Source organism: Arvicanthis niloticus, chromosome 3, assembly GCF_011762505.2.
Source record: "Arvicanthis niloticus isolate mArvNil1 chromosome 3, mArvNil1.pat.X, whole genome shotgun sequence".
Lineage (NCBI taxonomy): Eukaryota > Metazoa > Chordata > Mammalia > Rodentia > Muridae > Arvicanthis > Arvicanthis niloticus.
This window is the reverse complement of record NC_047660.1, coordinates 104,342,440-104,365,554: the sequence shown is the minus strand read 5'-3', so window position 1 is coordinate 104,365,554 and position 23,115 is coordinate 104,342,440. Positions and strand designations below refer to the sequence as shown.

Here is a 23,115-nt window from a genome sequence, read left to right as displayed (position 1 = left end):
GAAAGCATGAAAAGACAAGGTTTGTGCTCAATAACCTTGAAAAAATAATGCCTCTGCAAATGTGCAGGGTCTACATAAACTTAAGGCTTCTTAGCACAGATGCTTAAACCACACTATTAAATTAGTGAGGAAAGGGTGATCTATGAGAGAATTTAGCACATTTTTAACTTACTTTGGCGTAGTGATCAGTTACATGGTTCTTGAGACTTTTTCTTCTCATGAGCTATAAGGTGTGAAACTGCAGGGGAACCTGGATATTTACCCATCCCACAAGTTTATATTGTTAGTATACACCTTGAGGCCCAGAGAAGCCTTGTTATTTCCTCAAATCCACACAGATTTTTATGATGATCCTGGAAGTCAAACCAAGTATCCTTGAGTAAATAAAAGCAATAAACTTTCTATGATAAGAATTTACCATGTATATAACAATTGGCTAAATACTGGTATACTTGGTTCAGTTTTTCAATGTACTTATACATACAAAGACTGTAACATAAATTTCTGCTGAGATGTGTGTTTCTCTATGAAACTGAAGTGAAAATGGTAAACTAAAAATAGTTCAGTTAGCCAGCAGCAAGAATGCCTTCTCTGCCTTTGGTTACATAGAACTCCAGATCAGAGTAACATGCCATAATTCAATGTTGACTTTATTCTAACTGCCTACTAACGAAACACACACACACACACACACACACCAAAAGCAGGCAACTGCTTGCTAAAATGTGTATTAGAGTGATAAAGAAGTATCCTCAGATAATAAATTTATAAGTGTGTACTGCATAACAGTGCCCAGTTGAAAGGTTTTAATACTTTCTTTTTACATCTACTTAGGTTCCTCTATCAAGACATGATATCTCAAGTTGTCTCACACAGTGTTTTACCAGATGTTAAATGGTTGACTGGAGAGTCAGGAAACTGCACAGGAACTAAATGTGTTTATTACCATTCCCATGTATAGACTTCCAAGACCACTCATGTGAACTGCCCACTGTACTCCCTACACATACTTCCATCTGCACATAGTTGGCAAAGCAAAACCTCAAGCTGAGAATGCTCACCATAGCCTTGACATTCAGCCATTTAGCATGAAATTTGCAGACAGAAGAGGCTGGCTGCTGTCATCAGACTTAAACACATTATCACTTCAAACTTGGTCTTCTCAGCTTACAGCTAGGAAAGATAAATGTTTGCTGTTCTGAAGCCACTCAGTATCTGGCATATTGTTATGTTATCTAGTTCCAGTTTCAGGGAAAAATTTCTTAGCATTGTGTATTGTAGCCAGGAGTCCTTGACAGTCAGGTAGATCCATATTCTCTTCAGAAGGTGAATGAGCACTAATGAAGCCCAGTGAATGCACCTAAGGTTTGGCAGCTCTCATCAACTTTCTCCAGCCTGATGAGACATAAAACTCCAATCTTATGCAAGCTAGATATTTTTCCATAATCTTTTTAACAACAAAAGAAAGAAAAATATATTCAAAGCACTTTATTTTGTCAGGGAGACTAGAAAAATCATTGAAGGCAACAGCTCTGTTAATATAGAAATCTTAGGCAACTTTGAGACTTAGTGTTGTGAGAAGGTGTAAAGTTTCTAGATCTAAAAGCACACTTCATTTTCTGATCAAAAAAGTTAATCTGTACTTGCATATGTTTCTTTCAATTTTGGGATGAAAATAATTTTCTTCATATATTATATTCTTGGTATGGTTTCCTATCCCCCTACTCTTCCATGATCCTCCCCACCTTCCCTCACCAGTGAATTCTTACACTTTCTGTCTTTATTTATAATAAAAACTAAATAATAAATAATATATAATTATATATTAATGTATAATATTAATATAATATAATAATCAATATATTAATATAATATAAATACTTATAATAATTTATAATAAACCCTAAAGAATATTAGTAGAATTAATTGGATAAAACAAAAAATAATCAAATTGACTAGGATAAAACAAAGTAAGAGGGAAAAAAAGGCCAAAGAAAAAATATAAGAAACATAGATGGAAAGCTACAATATTCATACAGAGGAGTCTCATAAAGCACAAAAAATGGAAGCCATTATACATTAACAAATGTCTTTTAAGGTAAAAGAATAAAGCATAATACAAAGAAAAATAAAAATTAATTGCATATATAAGTTCTCTGACGAAACACTGAGAAACAAAAAACTTTCAATGATTCTATTGAGATTTTTATATGTAGGCATGAAGCCTGGCCTTAAGAGTGGTTTATATCAGATGATGGGATGGGTTCCTAGGTTGCACAGTCTCTAGGTGGCCTTTTCTTTAGTCTTTGTTCCATTTTTTTTTGTCCCAGTTTTTCCTTTGGACAGTAACACCTCTGAGTTAAAAATTATGAGAAGGATGGCTGGCCCCATTTCTCAACTGTGCCTATCTACTGGAGGTGGTCTCTGCAGGTTCTATCTCCCCTTTGATGGGTATTTAGGCTAAAGTTATCACCACTGGGTCCTTGGAGCCTCTTGATTTCCTGTAGCCTGGGACTTTCTAGTGGCCACCCCGGTTTCCCATCACCCACTGCTTCATATTTCTATTAAATTTCCTGACCCTCTGTACTTCTCTCTTGTCTCCTGTAGGATTGAAGCATCTATACTTTGGTCTTCCTTCCTCTTAAGGTCCATATTTTTTGTGGGTTGTATTGTGGGTATTCTGAGATTTTGGGCTAATATCCACTTATCAGTGAGTATATATCATGTGTGTCCTGTTGTGTCTAGGTTACATTACTCAAGATGATATTTTCTATTTCCATCCATTTGCCTGCGAATTTCATGATATCATTGTTTTTAATGACGGAGTAGTGCTCTATTGTGTAAATGTACACTTTCTGTATCCATTTTTTCCGTTGAGGAACGTCTGGGTTGTTTCCAGCTTCCAGCTACTTTAAATAAGGCTGTAATGAAGAAGCACTTGCTGACAGGAGCCTGGTATGATTGTTCCCTGAGAGTTTCTACCAGTAGCTGACCAATATAGATTCAGATACGGCCAACTACTGAATTGAGCCTGGGGCCCACAATGGAAGAGCTAGAGGAAGAACTTAAGAAGCTGAAGGGGATTGCAATCCTATAGGAAGAACAATGTAAACTAACTGAACCATCCAGAGCTCCCAGAAACTAAACCACCAACCAAAGAACATACATGGAAAAATCCATAACTTTAGCTACATATGTACCAGATAATGTCCTTATCTGAAATCAATGGGAGGGAAGACCCTTAGTCTTAGATCTTGGTTACCACAATCAGGATGATATTTTCGAGTTCCATCCATTTGCCTGCAAATTTTATGAAGTGATTGTTTTAAATAGGTAAAATAGTGTAGGGAAAAAATAAGGCTGGGGATCCCAGGGTTCCTCCCGCCATGCTGTGGGTAGTCGGCTGGGAATGCTCTGGGTTCCTCCAGCTGGAAGTTAGGCCTGGCTGCTCATTAACTAAAAGCCTCTCCCTGGCTCCTCACGGTTCCTCATGGTGGCACGGCTCCAACACATGAGGAAGTCCTTGGGTTTCCAAAACCCGGTTTATCCACATGGCGGATGGTGGATGGATCTGGATGCATACCCCCTAAAAACCCAGGATGGACCTGAGTTAAAAGGGGAGGGGAGAAGGGAGGAGGGGCTGAGGAGGAATGTTTAATCGGCTCCACCTCTGGCCTTCAGGTACCTCATTAGTATGTAAATCTCTCTAGGGCCTGTTCTTGCCCTCCACCTGTGTACATGACTGAAGGGTGAAGGTGGAATGGAGATTAGACCTTGTGTTAGGCCCGACAAAATAGTACATCATTTTATAAATGTACCAAATTTTCTGTACCTATTTTTTCATTGAGGGAAAAATGGGTTTTTCCAGCTTCTGGCTATTGTAAATAAGGCTGTTATGAACATAGTGGAGCACATGTCCTTGTTATAAGTTGGAGCATCTTTTGGGTGTATGCCTATGATTGTTATAGCTGGGTCCTCAGGTAGAAGTATTTCCAGTTTTCTGTGGAACCACCAGATTGTTTTCCAAAGTTGTTTTACAAGCTTTCAATCCCATCAGCAATGGAGGAGTGTTTTTCTTTCTCCATATCCTCCCCAGCATCTGTTGTCACCTGAGTTTTGATCTTATCCATTCTGATTGGTATAGGTGGAATCTCAGGATCATTTCAATTTTCATTTCCCTGATAACTAAAGATATTGGATAGTTCACTAGGTACTTCTCGACCATTCAAGATTCCTCAGTTAAAAATTCTTTGTTTAGCTCTGTTTCCCATGTTTAAATAGGGTTATTTGGTTCTCTGGAGTCTAACTTCTTGAGTTTTTTGTCTATATTTGATATTAGCCTCTATTGGATGTAGGGTTGGTAAAGATTTTTTTTTACCAATCTGTGATTTTGTTCTATTGATAGTATCCTTTGCCTTCCTGAAGGGTTTCAATTTTCTAAAATCCCATTGATCAATTTTTGATCTTAGAACTTTGAAGGTCTGGTAGAATTCTGTATTAAAGCCATCTGACTCTGGCCTTCCCCCTCCCCCTTTTTTGTTTGTTTGTTTGTTTTTTTGTTTGTTTGGAGACTTATTTTTTGCTTCTATTTTTTTTTAGGGGTTATGGGACTATTTAGATAATTTATTTTAACCTGATTTAACTTTGCTGCCTGGTATTTGCTACCTGGAGTTTTTGAAGTTTCCTCAGTTTTTCTTGTTATGTCTCACTTTTCATCTAATTTTGTTAGTTCAGATACTGTTTCTGTGTCCTCTAGTTAGTTTGGCTAAGATTTTATTTATCTTGTTGATTTTCTCAAAGAACCAGCATCGAGTTTTGTTGCTTCTTTGTATAGTTATCTTTGTTTCTACTTGGTTGATTTAAGCCCGGAGTTTAATTATTTCTTGCTATCTATTCCTCTTCATTGTGTTTCTTTGTTTTTTCTTTTTTTATTGGATATTTTATGTAATTACATTTCAAATGTTATCCCCTTTCCCGTTTCACCCCTGGCAACTTCCTATTCCATCTCTTTTCCTTCTGCTCCTCCCACCCCCACTCCCTCCTCCCAGCCCTGGCATTCCCCTACACTGGGGCATCAAGCCTTCACAAAACCAAAGGTTTTTCCTCCCATTGATGCCAAATAAGGCTCTCCTCTGCTACATATGTGGATGGAGCCAGGGACCCCTCCATGTGTACTCTTTGGTTGATGGTTTAGTCCCTGGGAGCCCTTGGGGGTCTGGTTGGTTGATATTGTTGTTCTTTCTATGGGATTACAAACCCCTCCAGCTCTTTCAGTCCTTTTTTAACTTCTCCATTGGGGACCCCATGCTCAGTCCAATGGTTGGCTGCAAGCATCCACCTCTGTATTTGTCAGGCTCTTACAGAGCCTCTCAGGAAACAGCTATATTAGGCTCCTGTAAGCAAGCACTTCTTGGCATCCAAAATAGTGTCTGGGTTTGGTGTCTGTATATGGGATGGGTTCTCAGGTGGGACAGTCTCTGGATGACCTTTCCTTTAGTCTCTGCTCCACACTTTGTCCCCCTATTTAGTTTAGACAGAACCGCTTCTGGATTAAAAATTTGGAGATGAGTGAGTGGTCCCATCCCCCAACCAAGGGCCTTGTCTAACCTCTCCTTTGTTGTGCATTTCAGCTAATCTCATCCCTGTTGGGTTCTGAGAGCCTCTTGCTTTTCTGGCATCTGGGACTTGCTGGTGGCTACTTCTAGTTTCCTATCACCCATTGCTACACACCTCTTTTCAAATATTTTTGTATTTTTTGAGGCTTTTTTTTGTCTGATTATATGGTGAATTATGGAGAAGGTATTATGAGGTATCGAGAAGATAGTATTCTTTCATATTAGGGTAAAATGTTCTGTAGATAGCTGTTAAGTCCATTTGGTTAATAACTTCTGTTTATTAGTTTCACTATATCTCTGTTTAGTTTCTGCTTCTACCATCTGTCCATCATCCTCTGTACATCATCCCTGTCTCCTCTCATACCTGATCCTATCCCTACTTTTCCCCCTCCCCCTCCTCTCTTCCTCTCAAGTCCCTCCCACCCTCTACCTCCGATGAGTATTTTGTTTCCCCTTCTAAGAAGGACTGAAGCATCCACATTTTGTTCTTCCTTCTTGAGCTTCATATGGTCTGTGAATTGTATCTTGGGTATTCCAAGGTTTTGGGCTAATATCCATTTATCAGTGAACTTATATAATGTGTGTTATATTATGACTGGGTTACCTCACTCAGGATGATAATTTCTTGTTCTATCCATTTGCCTAAGAATTTCATGAAGTTATTGTTTTTAATACCTGAGTAGTATTTATGTAAAATTATGTAAATGTACCACATTTTCTCTACCCATTCATCTGTTGAAGGACATCTGGATTCTTTCCAGCTTCTGGCTATTATGCTATGAACATAGTGGAGCATGTGTTATTGTTATATGTTGGAGCATCTGTTGGGTATATGCCTTTTGTTCTAGAGTCTTCAGATGTGCTGTTAAGCTGCTTCTGTATGATATCTTCGATTTCTTTATGAAGGCACTCAAAGCTATGAGTTTTCCTCTTAGTGCTGCTTTTATTGTATCCAATAAGTTTGGGTATGCTGTGCCTTCATTTTCATTAAATTCTAGAATTTCTTTAATTTCTTTCTTTATTTTTTCCCTGACCAAATCATTAATGAGTTGAGAGTTGTCCAGCTTTCTTGAGTATGTTAGCTTTCTGTTGTTTATGTTGTTATTGAAGAACAATCCAAGTCCATGATGTTCTGATAAAATGCATGGGATTAATTCAATCTTCTTGTATTTTTGAAGGCTTGATATTTTGTCTGATTATATGGTGAATTATGGAGAAGGTGTTATGAGGTATCGAGAAGATGGTATATTCTTTTGTTTTAGGGTGAAATGTTCTGTAGATAGCTATTAAATCCATTTGGTTCATAACTTCTGCTAATTAGTTTCAACCTGTCTCTGTTTAGTTTCTGTTTCCATTGGTGAGAATGGGAAGTTGAAGCCTCCGACTATTACTGTGTGAGGTTCAATGTGTGCATTGAGCTTTTGTAACATTTCTTTTACAAATGTAGGTGTTCTTGCATTTGAGGCATAGATGTTCAGAATTGAGAGTTCATTTTGGTGGATTTTTTTCCTTTGGTGTGTATATAGTGTTCTTCCTTATCTTTTTTGATAACTTTTGTTTGAAAGTCTATTTTATTTTATATAAGAATGGCTACTCCAACTTGTTTCTTGGGTCTATTTGCTCAGAAAAATTTTCCAGCCTTTTTACTCTGAAAAAGTAATGACAGTAAGTGGCTGTCATTGTTACTGAAGTATGTTTCTGTATTCAGCAAAATTCTGGGTCCTTTTTAATGCATTCAGTCTGTTAGCCTGTGTCTTTTTATTGGAAAACTGAGTCCATTGATGTTGAGAGATATTAAAGACCAATGAAAATTACTTTTTTTTATAGTTGGGTTTATTTACCTGTAAATTCCATGGTGTAATTTTTTAACCACTGAGAAATACTTCATTATATAAATGTACCACAATTTCTTTATTCATTTTTTAGTTGAGGAACATCTAGGTTGTTTCTTTCTTCTATCTATTATGATTAAAGCCACAATTACCGTATTTGACCAAGTGTCATTGTGGTAGGATGTAGCATTCTTTGAATATATGCCTATGAGTGACATGCCTGTGTCTTATGGTAGATCAATTCCCACTTTTCTGAAGAACTGCTATATTGATTTCCATAGTGGCTACATGTACTGCGTTGGTGGTATAGTGGTGAGCATAGCTGCCCTCCATAGTGGCTACACAAGTTTGTATTTCCACCAGCAACAAAATAACAACAACAACAACAACAACAACAACAACAATAATAATAATAATAATAATAATAATAATAATAATAATAATAAGTTTCTTATGTCCTTTATATAGTTTGGATAATAGACCTCTATCTAATGTGAAGTTGGTAAAACTCTTTAATTTCTTTAGGCTGCTTCTGTTTCCCACTGAATGGGGGTCTTTAAATTTACAGAAACTTTTGAGGTTATAGGTCCCATTTATTAGTTGTTGATCTTGCTGCCTGCTCAATTGTTCTGTTCAGGCAGTTGACTACTGTACTGTATTCAAGGCTATCCCCCACATTCTCTTGTCAAGTAATAAATTGAATAGATACAGAGAGTGTGGAAAACTTAGTCTTCTTCCTAATTTTAGTGTAATCCTTTCGGGTTTTTTTCCATTTAATTGTTGTTATAAGTTTATATAAATTGCCTTTATTGTGTTTAGGTATATCTCTTGTATCCCTCATATTTTCAGATGTGTTATGAAGAACTAATTTTGAATTTTGTCAGTGAAAATTTTGGTATGTAATGAAATGAACCATCTAACTTTTTAATTTTAGTTTATTCATATGGTGGATCACATTCATTGATTTTTATATTTGAACCATCCTGGCATCCTTGGAATGAAGCCTACTTCATAATGGAGAATGACCTTTTAGAGGTGTTCTTAAAATCAGCTTTCATGTATTGTATTGAGTACACTTCATCTATGTTATAAGGGAAATTGTATGTCTTCGTTGAGATGTTATGTGGTTTGGATAAAAGGGTAACCGTGGCCATATAAAATGAGTTGAGAAATGTTCCTTCTGTTTCTATACTGTGTAAAATACTTTGAGCACTTTTGGTATTATTTTTTATTGAAAATCTGGTAGAATTCTGCACTTAAATCATCTGGCCCTGGGCTTCTTTTGAAAGGCATACTTTTAATGCCTTCTTTTATTTCACAAGGGGTTATAGGTTAATGTACACTGTTTATGTAAATTTAACTTCGTTAAGTGGTACCCATGGAAAAAATTTTCCATTTTTTTTAGAGTTTCTACTTTGGTGGAGTACAGAATTTTAATGTATATCCTTATGATTCTTTGGATTTGTTATAATCCCCCTTTTGACTCTTTTTTCTTCTTAATTTGTATATCATTGGTCAGTTTTCTTATTATTTTGTATTTAGTTAGTTTCCCTACCTTGTTTATTTTCATAAAGAGCCACTTTTGGTGTGCTTTCTTCTTTTTTTGTTCTAGATCTTTCAAATATATTGTGGGTTGCTAACTTGAGATCTCTACAATATTTTTAATAGGCAATTAGTGCAATGGCACAGCTTTCATTGTGTCCCATAAGTTTAGGTATATTGTTAACGTTAAGAATTAAAGTGTAATCTTGGATTTGTCCTTTGATGAATATGATGTGTGCTTCACCATCTCTTCATTCGTTTTGGTTTAAATCCTATTTTGCTAAATATTAAAATGACTATACCAGCTTGCTTCTTAGACCTGTCTGCTTTGAATATCTGTTTTCTAACCCTTTACTTTAAAGGAATATTTATTTTTCATATTTAGGTGCGTTTTTTTTTTTATTCAGCAAAAGCATGGGTCTTATTTTCATATCCATTCTGTTAATCTATGTAATTTTATTGGGGAATTGGGACTATTGTTATAGAGAGATATTAATCCACATTGATTGTCAATTTGTATCATTTTTGTTATTGTTTCTGTGGGTGGTAGTGGTGATGTGGGTTTCCTTTCATTTCATTTTTCTAATGCACGATTATTTATTTCCTGTGTGTAGATACCTTTTATACCTTTTTTTTTGGTTTAGATTTAGTCTTCTAGTACCTTGAGTAGGGCCAAAATTTATACTTAAATTTAAATTTAATTTATTGAGGAATATTTTGTTTTCTCCATTTATGATGTTTGAAAAATTTTGCTTGGTAGAGTAACTAGGGCTGTATTTGTGCTCTTTCAGGGTCTGTAGCATATCTGCTCAGTCCCTTCTAGCTTTTAGTGTCTCCATTGAAAAGTAGGATTTAAATCTAGAGGTTCTGTTTTCAGATGTTATTCAGTGGTTGTTTTTTTTTTTTTTTCTTTAATAGTCTTTATTTTGTAAGTTTAGTGTTTTGATTATTGTTATGAGGGAACTTTCTCTTCTGGTGCCATCTATCTGGTGTTTTGTATGCTTGTACCTTTATAGGTATCTACTTCTTTAGGTTAGAAAAAATTTTTTCCATGATTTTGCAGAAAATATTTCCTGGGTTTTTGATCTGAGTTTTTCCTCTTTCCTCTATTCCTATTATTCTTATTTTTTGTCCCTTTTGTTGTGACCCACATTTTCTGGATGTTTTGTGTCAGGAATATTTTAGATTTAACCGTTTCTTTGATGAATGTATTTTTTCTATTGAAAATCTAATGCTTGGGTTTTTTTCTTCCATCTTATGTATTCTTTTGGTTAAACTTGCCTCTGTAATGTCTCTTTGAATTCCTTAATTTTTTATTTCCAAGATTTCCACAGTTTGTCTGTTCTTTATTGCTTCTATTTACATTTTGAGTTTTATTTATTTTCTTCAGTTTTTTTTTCTTTTTTGAGGGGGTGGTCTTCTTTAAGGGGCTTATATATTTTCTCCAATTGTTTGTGGTTTTTTTGGCTTACTTTGAAGGAATTACTAATTTCCTCTAATTGTTACAATGAAGGGGTGTTTAAGAAATTTATTTATTTTCTCTTTAAGGATTTCTATCATATTAATATGGTTGGTTTTAAGGTCTTTTTCTTGTGCTTCAGTCATGTGGGAATATTCAGGTCCTGCTGTGTTAGGCTGGCAGGACTTTCGTGGTGACATGTTGACCTGGCTGCTTTGATTGTGTTCTTATACTGATGTCTAGGCATCAGAACTTGGAGTGATTACAGGTCTAGGTATTCATTTCTGGGGTTGTCTTGGTTGGGTAGAAATTTTGTTCTTTGGTTTCTGTTTCCTCTATGGATTTTCAGAGATTGTGTTGGCTGAGTTTTTTCTGTTTTATATACCTGCTCTGCTAGTGTGTTCAAGTGAAATGCTTACAGATGTTGGAAGCTGGAGGAAGAAGGTAAGGTCTGAGGGATCTACAGGAAGTGCAAAGAAGGCAAAGGATAAGGTACCCCAGGTTTTCCTTTGCAACACTCAGGCCAACCCTGAGAATTGTGTCTGGCTAATAGAGATAGTAGTGGAAGTCCTTGGATAGACTACCAGGTCTTCTAATAGGTATGGTTTGTGGACAAGTAAGGGGTCAACCTGATTTGGGGACTGGGACATAGCTATGAGGAGGAAAAAGAAGCTCGGGAGTGGGCATGTGATAGCTGGCCTGTGTGATTCACAGGAGGTGTGCACAGCAGCAAGGGGAAGCTCTAGCTAGTGTTATGCTTCAGTTTGTTAGTGACCCTGAGAACTGAGTCTTGGATAAAAGAGGATGGGAAAGGTCCAAAGGCAGTGTACATATTCTTCTGGAAGAAGTTGCCTGTGGTTATATGAGTAGTGTCTGACTGATTTCAAAGGTGCTTTCTTAAGTCGCTGAACAAAGGAACTGATTAAACACTAGTATTTTTAACATTCATTTCAGCAATCACCCATTTATTATCATATTTCCTCTGAGTCTAAACAACCAACTTGCCTTAAGAGTCTTCCAAGATTCTATTTTAACTAAATGTGTGGAAATGCATATAAAGTAGCATTTCTGTTCTTCTTGAACTTACTCTGACCTCCTTTGTCTTTCATATCTCACTTTTTTTTTTTTTTTTTTTTTCCCACAAGACGTCGAACGCGAGCACCAAGAGATGCGCGCCCTCTGCGGGCGGGCGCCTTAAGGGCTGAGCCACCGGCAGTTCGCTCATATCTCACTTCTACTTTACCTTATATAACTTTGTTTTCTCTCATGGAGCAGATTATGGCAACATTTGGTGTGATCCTGCTGCTTTACTGAAAATCCATTGATTCTATTTGAGTCCCTGATACTAATTTGAAATCATTTTCCATATTAGCAATATAAGAAGCCATATCTGAACTAGACTTAACTGAAACCTCTCAGATACCCAATTATTCCACAGAATAAATGTAATTCAAAGCAATGTCAACATGCTTCTTCTCAATTTACTACAAGGGTATTAGTTGCCTTTCTGAGCTTCATATGAAAGCACAAGCAAACAGCAATGCTAAAGTGAGTTCTGATGCATTCTCAGAGATTACTAATTGCAGGACATTGTCAAGCCTTAGATTCATAAAACATGGCAATGGCTATGGATAAGATTTCTGAATGGTTAGGTAGTTTCCTGTCAAGATAGAACTGTCTAGGAAGAAACTAGAAGGTTGGTGTGCCCATCACAGTCATCACATTAGTGCCTAAAAAATGAACCCAGGCTAACTAGTATAGGAGAGAGAGAGAAAAAAAAAAAAAAAAACTCTTAAAAACAATATTTAAGGTCTGTGGTTGACCTGAGATTGTTTCTTTGACATGAACCAAAAAGAATTCTGCTTTTCTTCTTATTATTTTTAATATATGGTTAAAGTTTCATGTGTAGAGAGAGGGTGAACATATATGGTAAATACCTGGAAAGGACCGTATCTGCAAACCAACATGTGAACATTATATTTCTGGTAATTACAAAGTTTTTTTTTTATAATAAATTATAGTTGGTAAATTGTTAGGGCAATATTTTCTATGTCTGTCAGAGTTGTCTATGCTTTCCTGCAAGAGCAAAATCAAGCAAGAAAAAAAGTAAAGAAAGCCAAGGATAGCTATTCTATCCTTTTAAATTTTTATTGCCCAAAGTGAAATATTTAAATAGTTTTGACTCCCTGACAAATAGAAAAAATATTACAGACAGGGAGCTGCTTACTTTCATAAGAGGAACTTTTATAGTAATCTGGTAATTTTGCCTTCCCCAATTCTCCCCTGCAGAAATGTTTATATCTTAGTCACCACCTGTGTAAGTAGAGTGAGCATATAGCCTTCTGCTTAAATGAGAGCAGTACTCATCTTTCCCTCTGGAACACAGTCAAAGTTAATTATCATGTATCTCTTCTTATCAAGTTTTGACAATCTGGAAATATAATGACAGCAGAAGAATAAGCATGCTGAAAGAGACTTGGGTAGCAGAGATGACTTCTGAGGCTTAGAGAATACAAAACAGCATCTGCTACTATTTTCTTGATAATCTTTTTTTCTGAATCTCTTATGTCACTGTTATACAAATTGGGCCATGTTCTTTTCTAATGTGAGACCTAAAGGGAATGCACTGGAGAAGGGAGCAAAGAGAAGGGAAGGTATAATCAGTATATAATGTATGAGCAAATAATCTGTTTTCAGTAAGAGTAAAAAATCCAAGAAAACACGTTTTTTATAGCTAAAACAGTGGCAAATAATTATATTTGATAGGAGAATATTTTAAATGTGTGTTTATGACCTCATATCTTGACTTCATGAATAAAAATGTCTTAGAATGGGTATTAAAAATCACTCTTGAAAACATTTCACATTTATCATGATCTGCAGAAGACCTAGTGAAAGATCACATCATCTATGGACTGACATTCAAACCCTCCTTTCACTTCTTTTCACTTAGAAAATCAATTGCCTAAGAGACAGCAAGAGTTCCAGCATTATCTCTGCAGAAAAGGCACACAATATTTCCTCCCTATTTCTGAATGACCGAAAGACTATGCTCTCTTTTGAAAAATGCAGGATCTTGATGATCAAATGTGTACCTTATAGGAAGCAGTCCTTGAATTTAAAACTTTTTGTGAAACTGCATATGGAGACAAGAATGTCAAATTGGATTCTAAGGTCCACTTTCTAAGAAAGAAAGAAAGGCTAAACTGTCTAACATTTAAATATGAAATTATTCTTGAACTTGATGGTATTTAGGCTTGGAAGACAGTGAGAATGGACCCCTTCACTTACATCCAGCAAGTTCAGTACCAATTCAAGCTTTCCCTAAAGTATCTTGTAACATGACCACAGGCACTATTGGGGAGAAAATTCAGTTTCCGTTTCCCTTTTGTTCAACAAACTCTTTAAAAACTCATTTACTTTATCAACTGCTGTTTCCTAATTCTATTGGAAATACATAGAAATCAAAGTGGTGGATTTCTAACCAAAAGTGCCAAACAATGTTTATATCTACAGTTTGAGTAGAGGGAACATTTATTCAGGAATAGAGTCATGAAAAAAATATCATTGCTCTGTAGCTAGTCACATACCTGGAGCAGTGGGAGTTAGAAAACATAAGAAAGTTAGTTTGCATCTATTTAGTGGTCTTTAGTGTGTTTCAACAACTAACAGTTTTTTTGTAAATTTCTGCTTTGTTTTTTATACTCCATAACATCTGATTTTAACTGTCTTTACACTGATAATATAATCATTTTTATAGAACACATAAAATATACTCTCAAAAGGTATTTTATTTGTCCAGTGTTTAACTGCTTCGATAAACAATGACTACTTGAAAAAGAGAAAAAATATTGAACAGGCATTTGTATAGATGTATACAGATATGATTCAAGGAGGCACATTCTATGTACTCCCTTATTTTGTCTAATTTAGTGGGAAGACTATTTCTAGCACCTAAGGGATTACAAGCCTGTAGGAGTAGATGAAGAAAAAAGGAGTGTGATTTGAATAAATATCTAGAGTTCAGTTTATCTATGGTAACAGTATCAGAGCACCATACCTGTTATTTAAGAATGCTATTTACCTTAGTCATAATAGTTAAGGATATGCTTCAGCACACTGTGCTCTTGCTGCCCTAATTGAGGACTATATCAAAACAAAAATCTTAGTTACTTTTCCTTTAACAAGGTGAAAGTAATTATTGGTCACTGTGTTTACAAAATCTCACTGCATTTTTCCAAGTACAAAGATAATATTTTGAGTAATTTCTCATTGTTTAACCATGAACCTTCATCCTAGTTTCTCATTCTCAATAACTTTTTAACCTGATGATTCAACATCATAGGAAATCATAGTTACAATTAATGAATTAATTTAGTTTGCAAGTATTTTATTGTTTTTTTCATGTCTACTCATATGAAAATTTGTAATTTTCTTTGTTGAATCTTTTTGTAGTTTAGGTATCAGGTAACATTGACCTCATAAAGTGATTTAATAAATGTTCTTTCTGTTTTTATTATGTGAAATATTTTGAGGAGTTTTGGCATAAGCTTTTCTTTGAAAGTCTGGTAAAATTCTGTGCAAAACCCCTCTGCCACTGGGGTTTCTATGGTTGGGATACTTTTAATAACTGCTTCTATTTTACTAGGAGTTATAGGTTTATTTAGATTCTTTTTTTGATCTTGATTTAACTTGGTTAAGTGGTACTGTTGGAATGTTGGATTCTAAGATCCAAACCAAGGGCTACACTCCTGCAGAATCACACATAGACAGAGGATTCACTGCAACAACATAAGGTTTAATGATACCAGTGCACCTGGGCTCTCTCACATACAGGGAAGAGAGCCCCAGTCAAAACCTGGGAGCAATTCTGATAAAAAGTTCAGGAGGGCAACCACAAAGGCTAACTTTCTCAGGTCTGGTCTCTAGATGACTCAGATTCTCACATTACTTTTATGATAATGAGTGTCTTTCATTTGCCTAGGTTTATTATGTTAAGGGTTGGCTTCCTGACCACCTCCCATCCTGGAATGTGTCTAGGTGCTCTGGGCCTTCCCCACCCACTGGTGGGTTCCCTTCCCTATGGTCTGAGGAATGTTAATCAGCCCCTCCCTTCCTCCTCTGAATGTTAATCCAGCAAGTGTCTTCTGACTAAGGAATGTACTCCTCCTGTAATGTGTCCTGGGACAGTGGGATTTTAAAATTGGGCTAAGACCTGAAATTCTTACATGTGGTTCCTACAGTACCTATGGGAAAAAATTATCCATTTCTTTTAGATTTTCCAATTTGTTGGAGTATAGGTGTTTTTTTTTTTTAAGTCATCTCTTATTATTCTCTAAATTTCCTTGTTGTTATATCCTCCTTTTCATTTCTGATTTTGTTTATTTGGATATCCTCTTTTTGTCTTTTAGTTAGACTTGTAAGGGTTTGTCTACCTAGTTGATTTTCTGAAAGAATAAATTCATTGTTTCATTAATTCTTTGTATTTGATTTCAACTCTTTGTTGAATTATTTCTTGCTATTTTCCTTCTCTTGGGTATACTTATTTTGAAAGACCCTCACAAGGGGACCCTCACCCAAGTCCGGACCTGCACGCCCCAAGGACACATGAGAGACCTTCTTGATGCAATTGCAGAGGAGGTTTAATGACGAGGGCCCTCGGGCCGGAACATATCTCACGAAGGAGATAGAGGTTCCGACCCAGAACCCAGGAAATTTGGGATATTTATGGGTAGGGGTTGGGGAGAGCAGGAAAATTTGGCATGCTTACATATGATTGGATATTTCAAACATCAGCAACTTGCAGAAGTGGCTATGTGCGAGCTGGCAGATGACTAGTTATTTTTGACCATGAAACCTTGGACTTCTCGAAAAGGGGGAGAGAAAAGTAAACACCAGATGGCCCATTACTCACTTGGGCTTGTCTGGACTTGGCTGGGCACGTCCTAGCATGCCTTTTCATTTGGGTCACCCTGCCCCTGCAGGGGCTTAATATTTTTATTATGACTATATTTAACAAATTGTTGGTGGTCTTTGCTGACCATGAATTTTTTGTTATTGTTACAATGCTGCTTTTGTAGAGTGAAAAATTATAAAGGCCATTTTATGAAATATGTGTAGATTTTTCGCCTTACAGAACTTGGAACTGAAAATAAGATTTCAGGCCTTCACATTCCAGGTGAAGGACACTTGCTGGATTACATTCCCCAAGCCTCACCCAAGGCAGGAAGGCATTCCTGATTACAGATAAAGATGCTACCACCTAGGTGGGGCCATAGCCCTATAGCCGGAAAAAGTAAAGATAGTAATCTGAAATGGCAGGATAGGACACAATAGCATGGTGAAAACCACATTTTTGAGAAGAATGAGTGTGCAGAGTGATCTCACATGACTCTAGATCATTTAGGCTAGATTCTCTGAAATGTTCCACTGTTCTTGGTTACCCCTCCCTTGGTCTTCCCAGTGCTATGTTCAAAATTTGTAAAACAACCAATCATGTGTAAGCGTGCGAAAATGCCTTCCTCCCCCCACTCCATGCTATAAAAGACCCTTTAACCCACCACACGGGGCCAAAAACCCTGCTCTTGGAGCTAAAGAGCTTGTCGTTTTTGACCGCCAGCTCCTCCCCTAATAAACCTCTGCTGATTGCATCCAGGTATGGCTTCTTGTGATTTTTGGGTGGTCTCGATTTCCGGAGGCTTGAGGAAGGGTCTCCCAAGTATGGGGGTCTTCACTTTCAAATTTTGTTCTCACAATTTCTTTCTGTTCTAGAGCTTATGGGTATGAGTTAAGTTGCTAAGTTGCTATTATAACATTGAAGACCCCCAAACTCGGGAGACCCTTACTGAAGTCTCGGGAAATCACGGCCACCAAAAATCACAAGACACCATACCTGGATGCAATCAGCAGAGGTTTATTAGGAAGAGTTGGCTAGCCAAGGTCAATTCGGTTCACTCACGTAGGAGTTGAATTGACAAAGCCAGTCAGTCTGAGAAGGGTTTTTAAAGGGGGAAACCACAAATTTGGAGAGTGAGGAGGTGGGGTGAAAGGTTGCTAAGGAAATATAACAATAAAAACAGTGGAGAATTCCAGAGGAACGCAATCTAACTGAATCAGGGTTATGTGGAAAACACTCTGTATTCTCAAAATGTAGTCTTGCCCTGTCACTAGCTCAGTCTCACCTAGATGGCTTGCATTTCTCTTTGTTGTCAGGAATGTGTCTTCCTGCTTTGGGCCTTCTCCACCCACAGGTGGATTCTTTTCCTTGAGGCTTGAGGAATGTAGCAAGTGTCCTCTAACTCAGGGATAATGTACTCTTCCCAGAATGTATCCCGGGGCAGTGAAGGCCTGAAATCTTACATTCAGTTCTGCTTTTTGGAACCTGCATTCTTTTGCTCAGGTCTAGGGGTAAAGAAAAAAGCCTGTATATATTTTATAAAATGGTCTTTATAATTTTTCACTCTACATCATCTCTATACATTTTTTTTTTTTTTTTTTTTTTTTGTAAGCACCTAATGCTATGAACCGTCTTTAACATGATTTTCATTGTATTCCTTAAGTTTGGGCATGTTGTATAGTCATTTTCAGTGAATTCTAAAGATTTTAAAATTTCTTTTTTATTTTCTATCTAGGCTCATTCTTCAGTAAGAAGAATTGTTCAGACTCCATGGCTTGTAAGCTCTCTGTTGTTTCTGTTGCTGATGATATCCAGCTTTAATCCATGGCTCTCTGATAGGATGCATGGAATTATTTTAATTTTCTTATATCTGTTGAGAATTTCTTTGTGCCTAAATATGTGGTCAATTTTGAAAAACAAACAAACAAAAACAAACAAACCTCCATGACATGAAGAGAAGAAGATATATTCTTTTGTGTTTGGGTTGAATGTTCTATAAATATCTGTTAGATCCATTTGTTTTTATAATTTTTATTACTTCCACTATTTCTATTTCATTTCTCTCTAGGTGACCTGTCTATTAGTGAAAGTGAGGTATTAAACCTCCCATTATAATTGTGTTAGGGACATTAAATGATTTAAGCTGTGGTAAGGTTTCTTTTACAAAAGTTGGGTTTGATCCATAGATGTTTTGCCCTCCCACAACCTTCAGCAGGCCAGAAAGACCTTGTTTACCACAATAGACCTTGCTACAATAGATCCTAGGTGGTGTTATCCACTCTGACTGCAAGTACAATATCCTACAGGAACTTAAAAGAATAGACTGCCCACAGAGTTTGGCTTGTGACATAATCCAGCTGAAACAAAGAATGGATTCCATTGGCTTCCTCTATATATACAATATGCTAAATATTAAACTTTGAACTTTAATCAGAAACTTTGTCTTGGTTCCATGTTTCTCTTGCCCCTTCATCTCCTTTTCATTTCCAGCCTCCCTTTCAAGTGAACCCAGGTTGCCCATGGTCGCTGAGTTGCTACAGATGTTAAAAATTGAAATATTCTGATTAGTTTTTTGTCTTTCATGAGTATAAAGTATGCTTCCCCATCTCTTTCAAGTAGTTTAAGTTTGATGTATATTTTGATATATATTAAATGACTTTACTAGATTACTTCTTAGGTTCATTTGCTTGGAATATCTTTTTCTAACCCATTACTCTGAGAAAATGTCCGTCCTTGATGTTGTGTGTTTCTTAGATGCAGCAGAAGGATGGATCCTCTTTTGATTCTTTTACTATGGATTTTGTTTTGCTTGTTTTAAATCAGGGACTTGAATCTTAATAGTCCCTAATTAATATTGAGAAATACCAGTCACCAATGATTGTTTCATTTTGTTGTTGTTGATTTTGGTGGTGGTGGTAGTATGTGGTAGTATGTGTGTATGCCAAGGACCAGCCTCATCTGGGAGAGGGGTGCTGAGAGAAGGAGTATCTGGGAGAGGTGAAAACAGTCGACTCAAATTCATATTATGGGTACAAGCTGGGAGTTTATGTTCTGCTAGAGACACATTTCCGTATTGGTTTCTCTGTGTTCTTCTGTCTCTGGTCTCTGGATGTCTCCACAGAGCTCTCTGTCTGTGTTTACTCGTGGCAGTTCTCCAGGTAGTTCTCTCTTGCTATTCTAAAAACAAAAACAAAAACAAAAACAAAAACAAAAACAAAAAAACCCTCTGGATAGCTCATCTCACAAAGATCATAAGCCCTGTCATTAATTTTACATATCAATGCAGTCATTTACTCCAGGTTTCCTTTTGATTATTCTATTAATCACCATCCCATAGAGCCAGCCATTTAACTCTTAGGAGACAAAAATGATACATTTTCTTTTTAATTGAAAAAAATATCAGAGGTCTTCTTGTTTATTAAGAACAGGTGATAAGCTAGCTGAATGGGATCCTGTCCTACAATTACCATTTCTACCATGCATGGGCCTAACTTTGGTTCTTCCCAGGCCAACTCTGAGCCCAGCAATCTCTCTGCCTTTGTAATCATAAACAAACAAACAAACAAAAACAAAACAAAGAAAAACTTAGTTAGAAACTCCTGGTATCACCAATCACTATATTTATTACATTCCTTAGTATCTATTTGATATGTTGGCTTACAGCTCAGCTGATTGTATTTCTTTAGATTCATGAAGCTCCTCAAAATTCATATTGCATCCTTATGTTTGGCACAGTTGAAAAATTGTAATTTTTGAACTCACATCTTTAGAGTTCTTTTCTACAACCTAAGGAATGTTCCAAAGTTTCCAGTGTTAACTGTTTTGCTGAGACTTTAGTCACAACTTCAACTCCTAGACTCCTGCTTTTCTGATTATCATGGAGTCATAATGTTAACAGGGAGGACATTCCTTGAAGGAGGAATATAAAATACGTATATTATTATATAAATTAGCCTTATGCCCCCTGCAGCATTGACACTTATAGAGACCCAGGATTACTGTTCCTGTCCCAGGGGGCAGGAACCATGTTATTCTCTTTCTACCAAGGCCATGCCAGACCCAGCACTTTATTTTTTGGATTTATTGTTATTGGGTTTATTGTTATTGGATTTATTGTTATTGGATTTATTGTTATTTCATGTGTTTTAATGGATGTAGTCAAAATTTAAGTTGGATTTTTCTTACTAGTACCTTCTGTACTGCTGGATTTATAGGTTAATATTGTTTAAATCAGAATCTATCAAAGAACATTTTCTTGATATACTGTAATTAAATGTTTTGTTGAGTATAGTTTTCCGGACTGACACCTGTGGGTGACCCTGGAGTGCAACTGCCAGAAATCACTGTACCTGCTGTCATCTGTAACCCAAAGGGAAGACAAAGAGCCAGCTCAGAAGCATAGAAGCTGTAGGTCTTTCTAAAGTCAGCCCTTCTCTGCAAATAAGTGTCAGAGAGGACTTCAGTATTCTGAATCAAACAGCAGAGGGAGACAAAGGTACAAAAAGCTCCAGATCAGATAATCAGGTAATAAGAAGTGTGTGTGTGTTTGCATAAATATGTATGTGTGCATATATTAATACTTAAAGATGAGAAACACAATAAATACCTTTTGGGATTTATGGGATGATATTTTGAATGGTTCAGCAAAGATGGATTTAAAGGTGATAGACACTTCTCACTTACTATTACTACAATTTTTATTCTCTTTATTTACTATGTATTCTCAAAATATAGGGCCCTAGGTAAAAAAAATTACATGTCTTGAAAAGAGATTAGAGAAAACATTAGAACCAAAGGTACAGAATTTTATAGATCAAGATAAGTAACAGAAAGAGAGAATAAAGTTGGGAAACAGGAGCTGAAAAAGATGTTAGAAAAAAAGATGTAGAATTTCATAGTTTAGACTGAACAGCAAAGAAGTCGAGAAAAAATTTGGAAGTAGAGTCTATCCTTCCAAAAAGGATAATTTACTAAGACTAGTAAAAATAAGATAAATGTTACAATACTAGAATTACAAAATATAGAGAAGTTGATACTATAGAAGCAGGGCTTAGAACAGAAGATAAAGTAATGTATAAAGCAGAAATAATGGAAAATTTAAGTATAAAGGGAAATTTAAGACTTGGCACCATGGATTAGAGGAAACACTAGAATTGAAGGCACAGGAAATTATAGATCATAATAAGGAACAGAAAGGTGAAAATGAACACTGGAGATAGGAGCTGGAAATGATGCTAGAACAAAGTAGGTAACAACTCACAGATCATACTGAGCAGCAGAGAGAAGATAAACAGGATTGGAAGCAAGGCTTGGCAGAGAATGTTTAAAAATTAGTCAATCAAAATAGCAAAGTATTAGAATTGCAATATAAAGAAAAATTTAAAATGTGGAAGCAGAACCTCGAACAGAGAATACAGGAACTCAGAGAACAGGAGGAGCAACAAAAGGAGAGATATGAACCATGGGCACAAACATTAAGGGAGGAACTTAAAATTTCAATTAAGGAAAATACTCAGGTAGAGACAGAAGACAAATTAGAGAAAGCCAACCACAGGTCATTAGAAAACAAACTTTACTTTATCTCACTATTATACAACAGAGACCTCCAAATGATGATTATCTGCAGGGTTATCAGAAATTTGAATGGCAACCTGTGGACATGTTACAACAGAAAATTTAAGGAAAGTGTCACTAATTTTGTAATGTATTCACCATTTATAAAAGAAATCCTGACTTCTTGAGTTTTTAAGAATAGAATAACCTCTAAACACTGGAAGGATATGGGAAAAGCAATACTAGAACCTGTGTCACATATGCAATGGTTCTCATGGTGGAGAGAAGAGATGAAGGAGATAGCATGACTATATAGAGCCAGGGGTAGAGATATTTCTAAAAATCAGATGCTTAGTAAAAGTTGCTTTTCTGAAATAGAGTTTCAGGCTGCATATGATGAAGAAACCTTGGCACTGTGTCACTTGGCAGACTTCAATGCTTGGGACAAAGTTGCAGAATCAGAGAAAAACCTTTAACCATTTCCTCAAGTCATGTAAGGTCCAAAGGAAACATTTCCTGACTTTTGCAAAGATTGACTTCAGCTGTGGAAAGAGGTGTATCAGATCCAACAGCAAGAAAGGCAATAATTGAGTCTTTATCTGTTAAAAATGCAAATGCTGAATGCAAGGAAGTAATCAGATTGTTGAAGGCAAGGCCAATATCAATAGATGAGTGAATAAGACATATAGCTGATATTAAACCTTGTTTTCCTGATATGATCTTAATAGGAGAGACTACCCCCAGAGGTCTTGCAGTGATCCAAAATTTGAACTGTTTTAATTGTAGTGAGTAGGGTCATCTCAGAATAAACTGAAAAAAAAAAAAAAAAACCTAAATTAATCCCAAAAAGGAACATATGCCTCCTGGAATATGTAAAATATGTGGCAAAGGCTGACATTGGGCTAGGCAATGTAGAGCAACCTTCGACAATGGGGGTAACATCTTAACAAAAAAAAAAAAAAAATCTTCAGTGGGTGTCTAGAAGGCCCCAATGCCAGATAGAGGGAGTTCTCTTTCTCAGGACAATTAAACATCACTGCTCTGAAATCAGATGTTGTAAGACCAGATAACAAGGCTTAGACAAATTCTATAGTTAATTCAAAATATCTAAAAGGGGGCCAAAAATAAATATTTTGGTAAACTTTTATAGAGTATAAAAGGCCTAAGTTAAGAGTACTAGTAAACAATATTGAAATTGAAGGCATGGTCTGGAGCATC

General features: G+C 36.2%; 1 pseudogene; it reads right to left on the bottom strand.

Annotated features, from left to right (window-relative positions):
- The window catches only part of LOC117705693 (DCC-interacting protein 13-alpha-like), a 144,653-nt pseudogene extending 132,980 nt beyond the window's left edge, over nt 1-11,673 (bottom strand).
- Between the last annotated feature and the right edge of the window lie 11,442 nt (nt 11,674-23,115).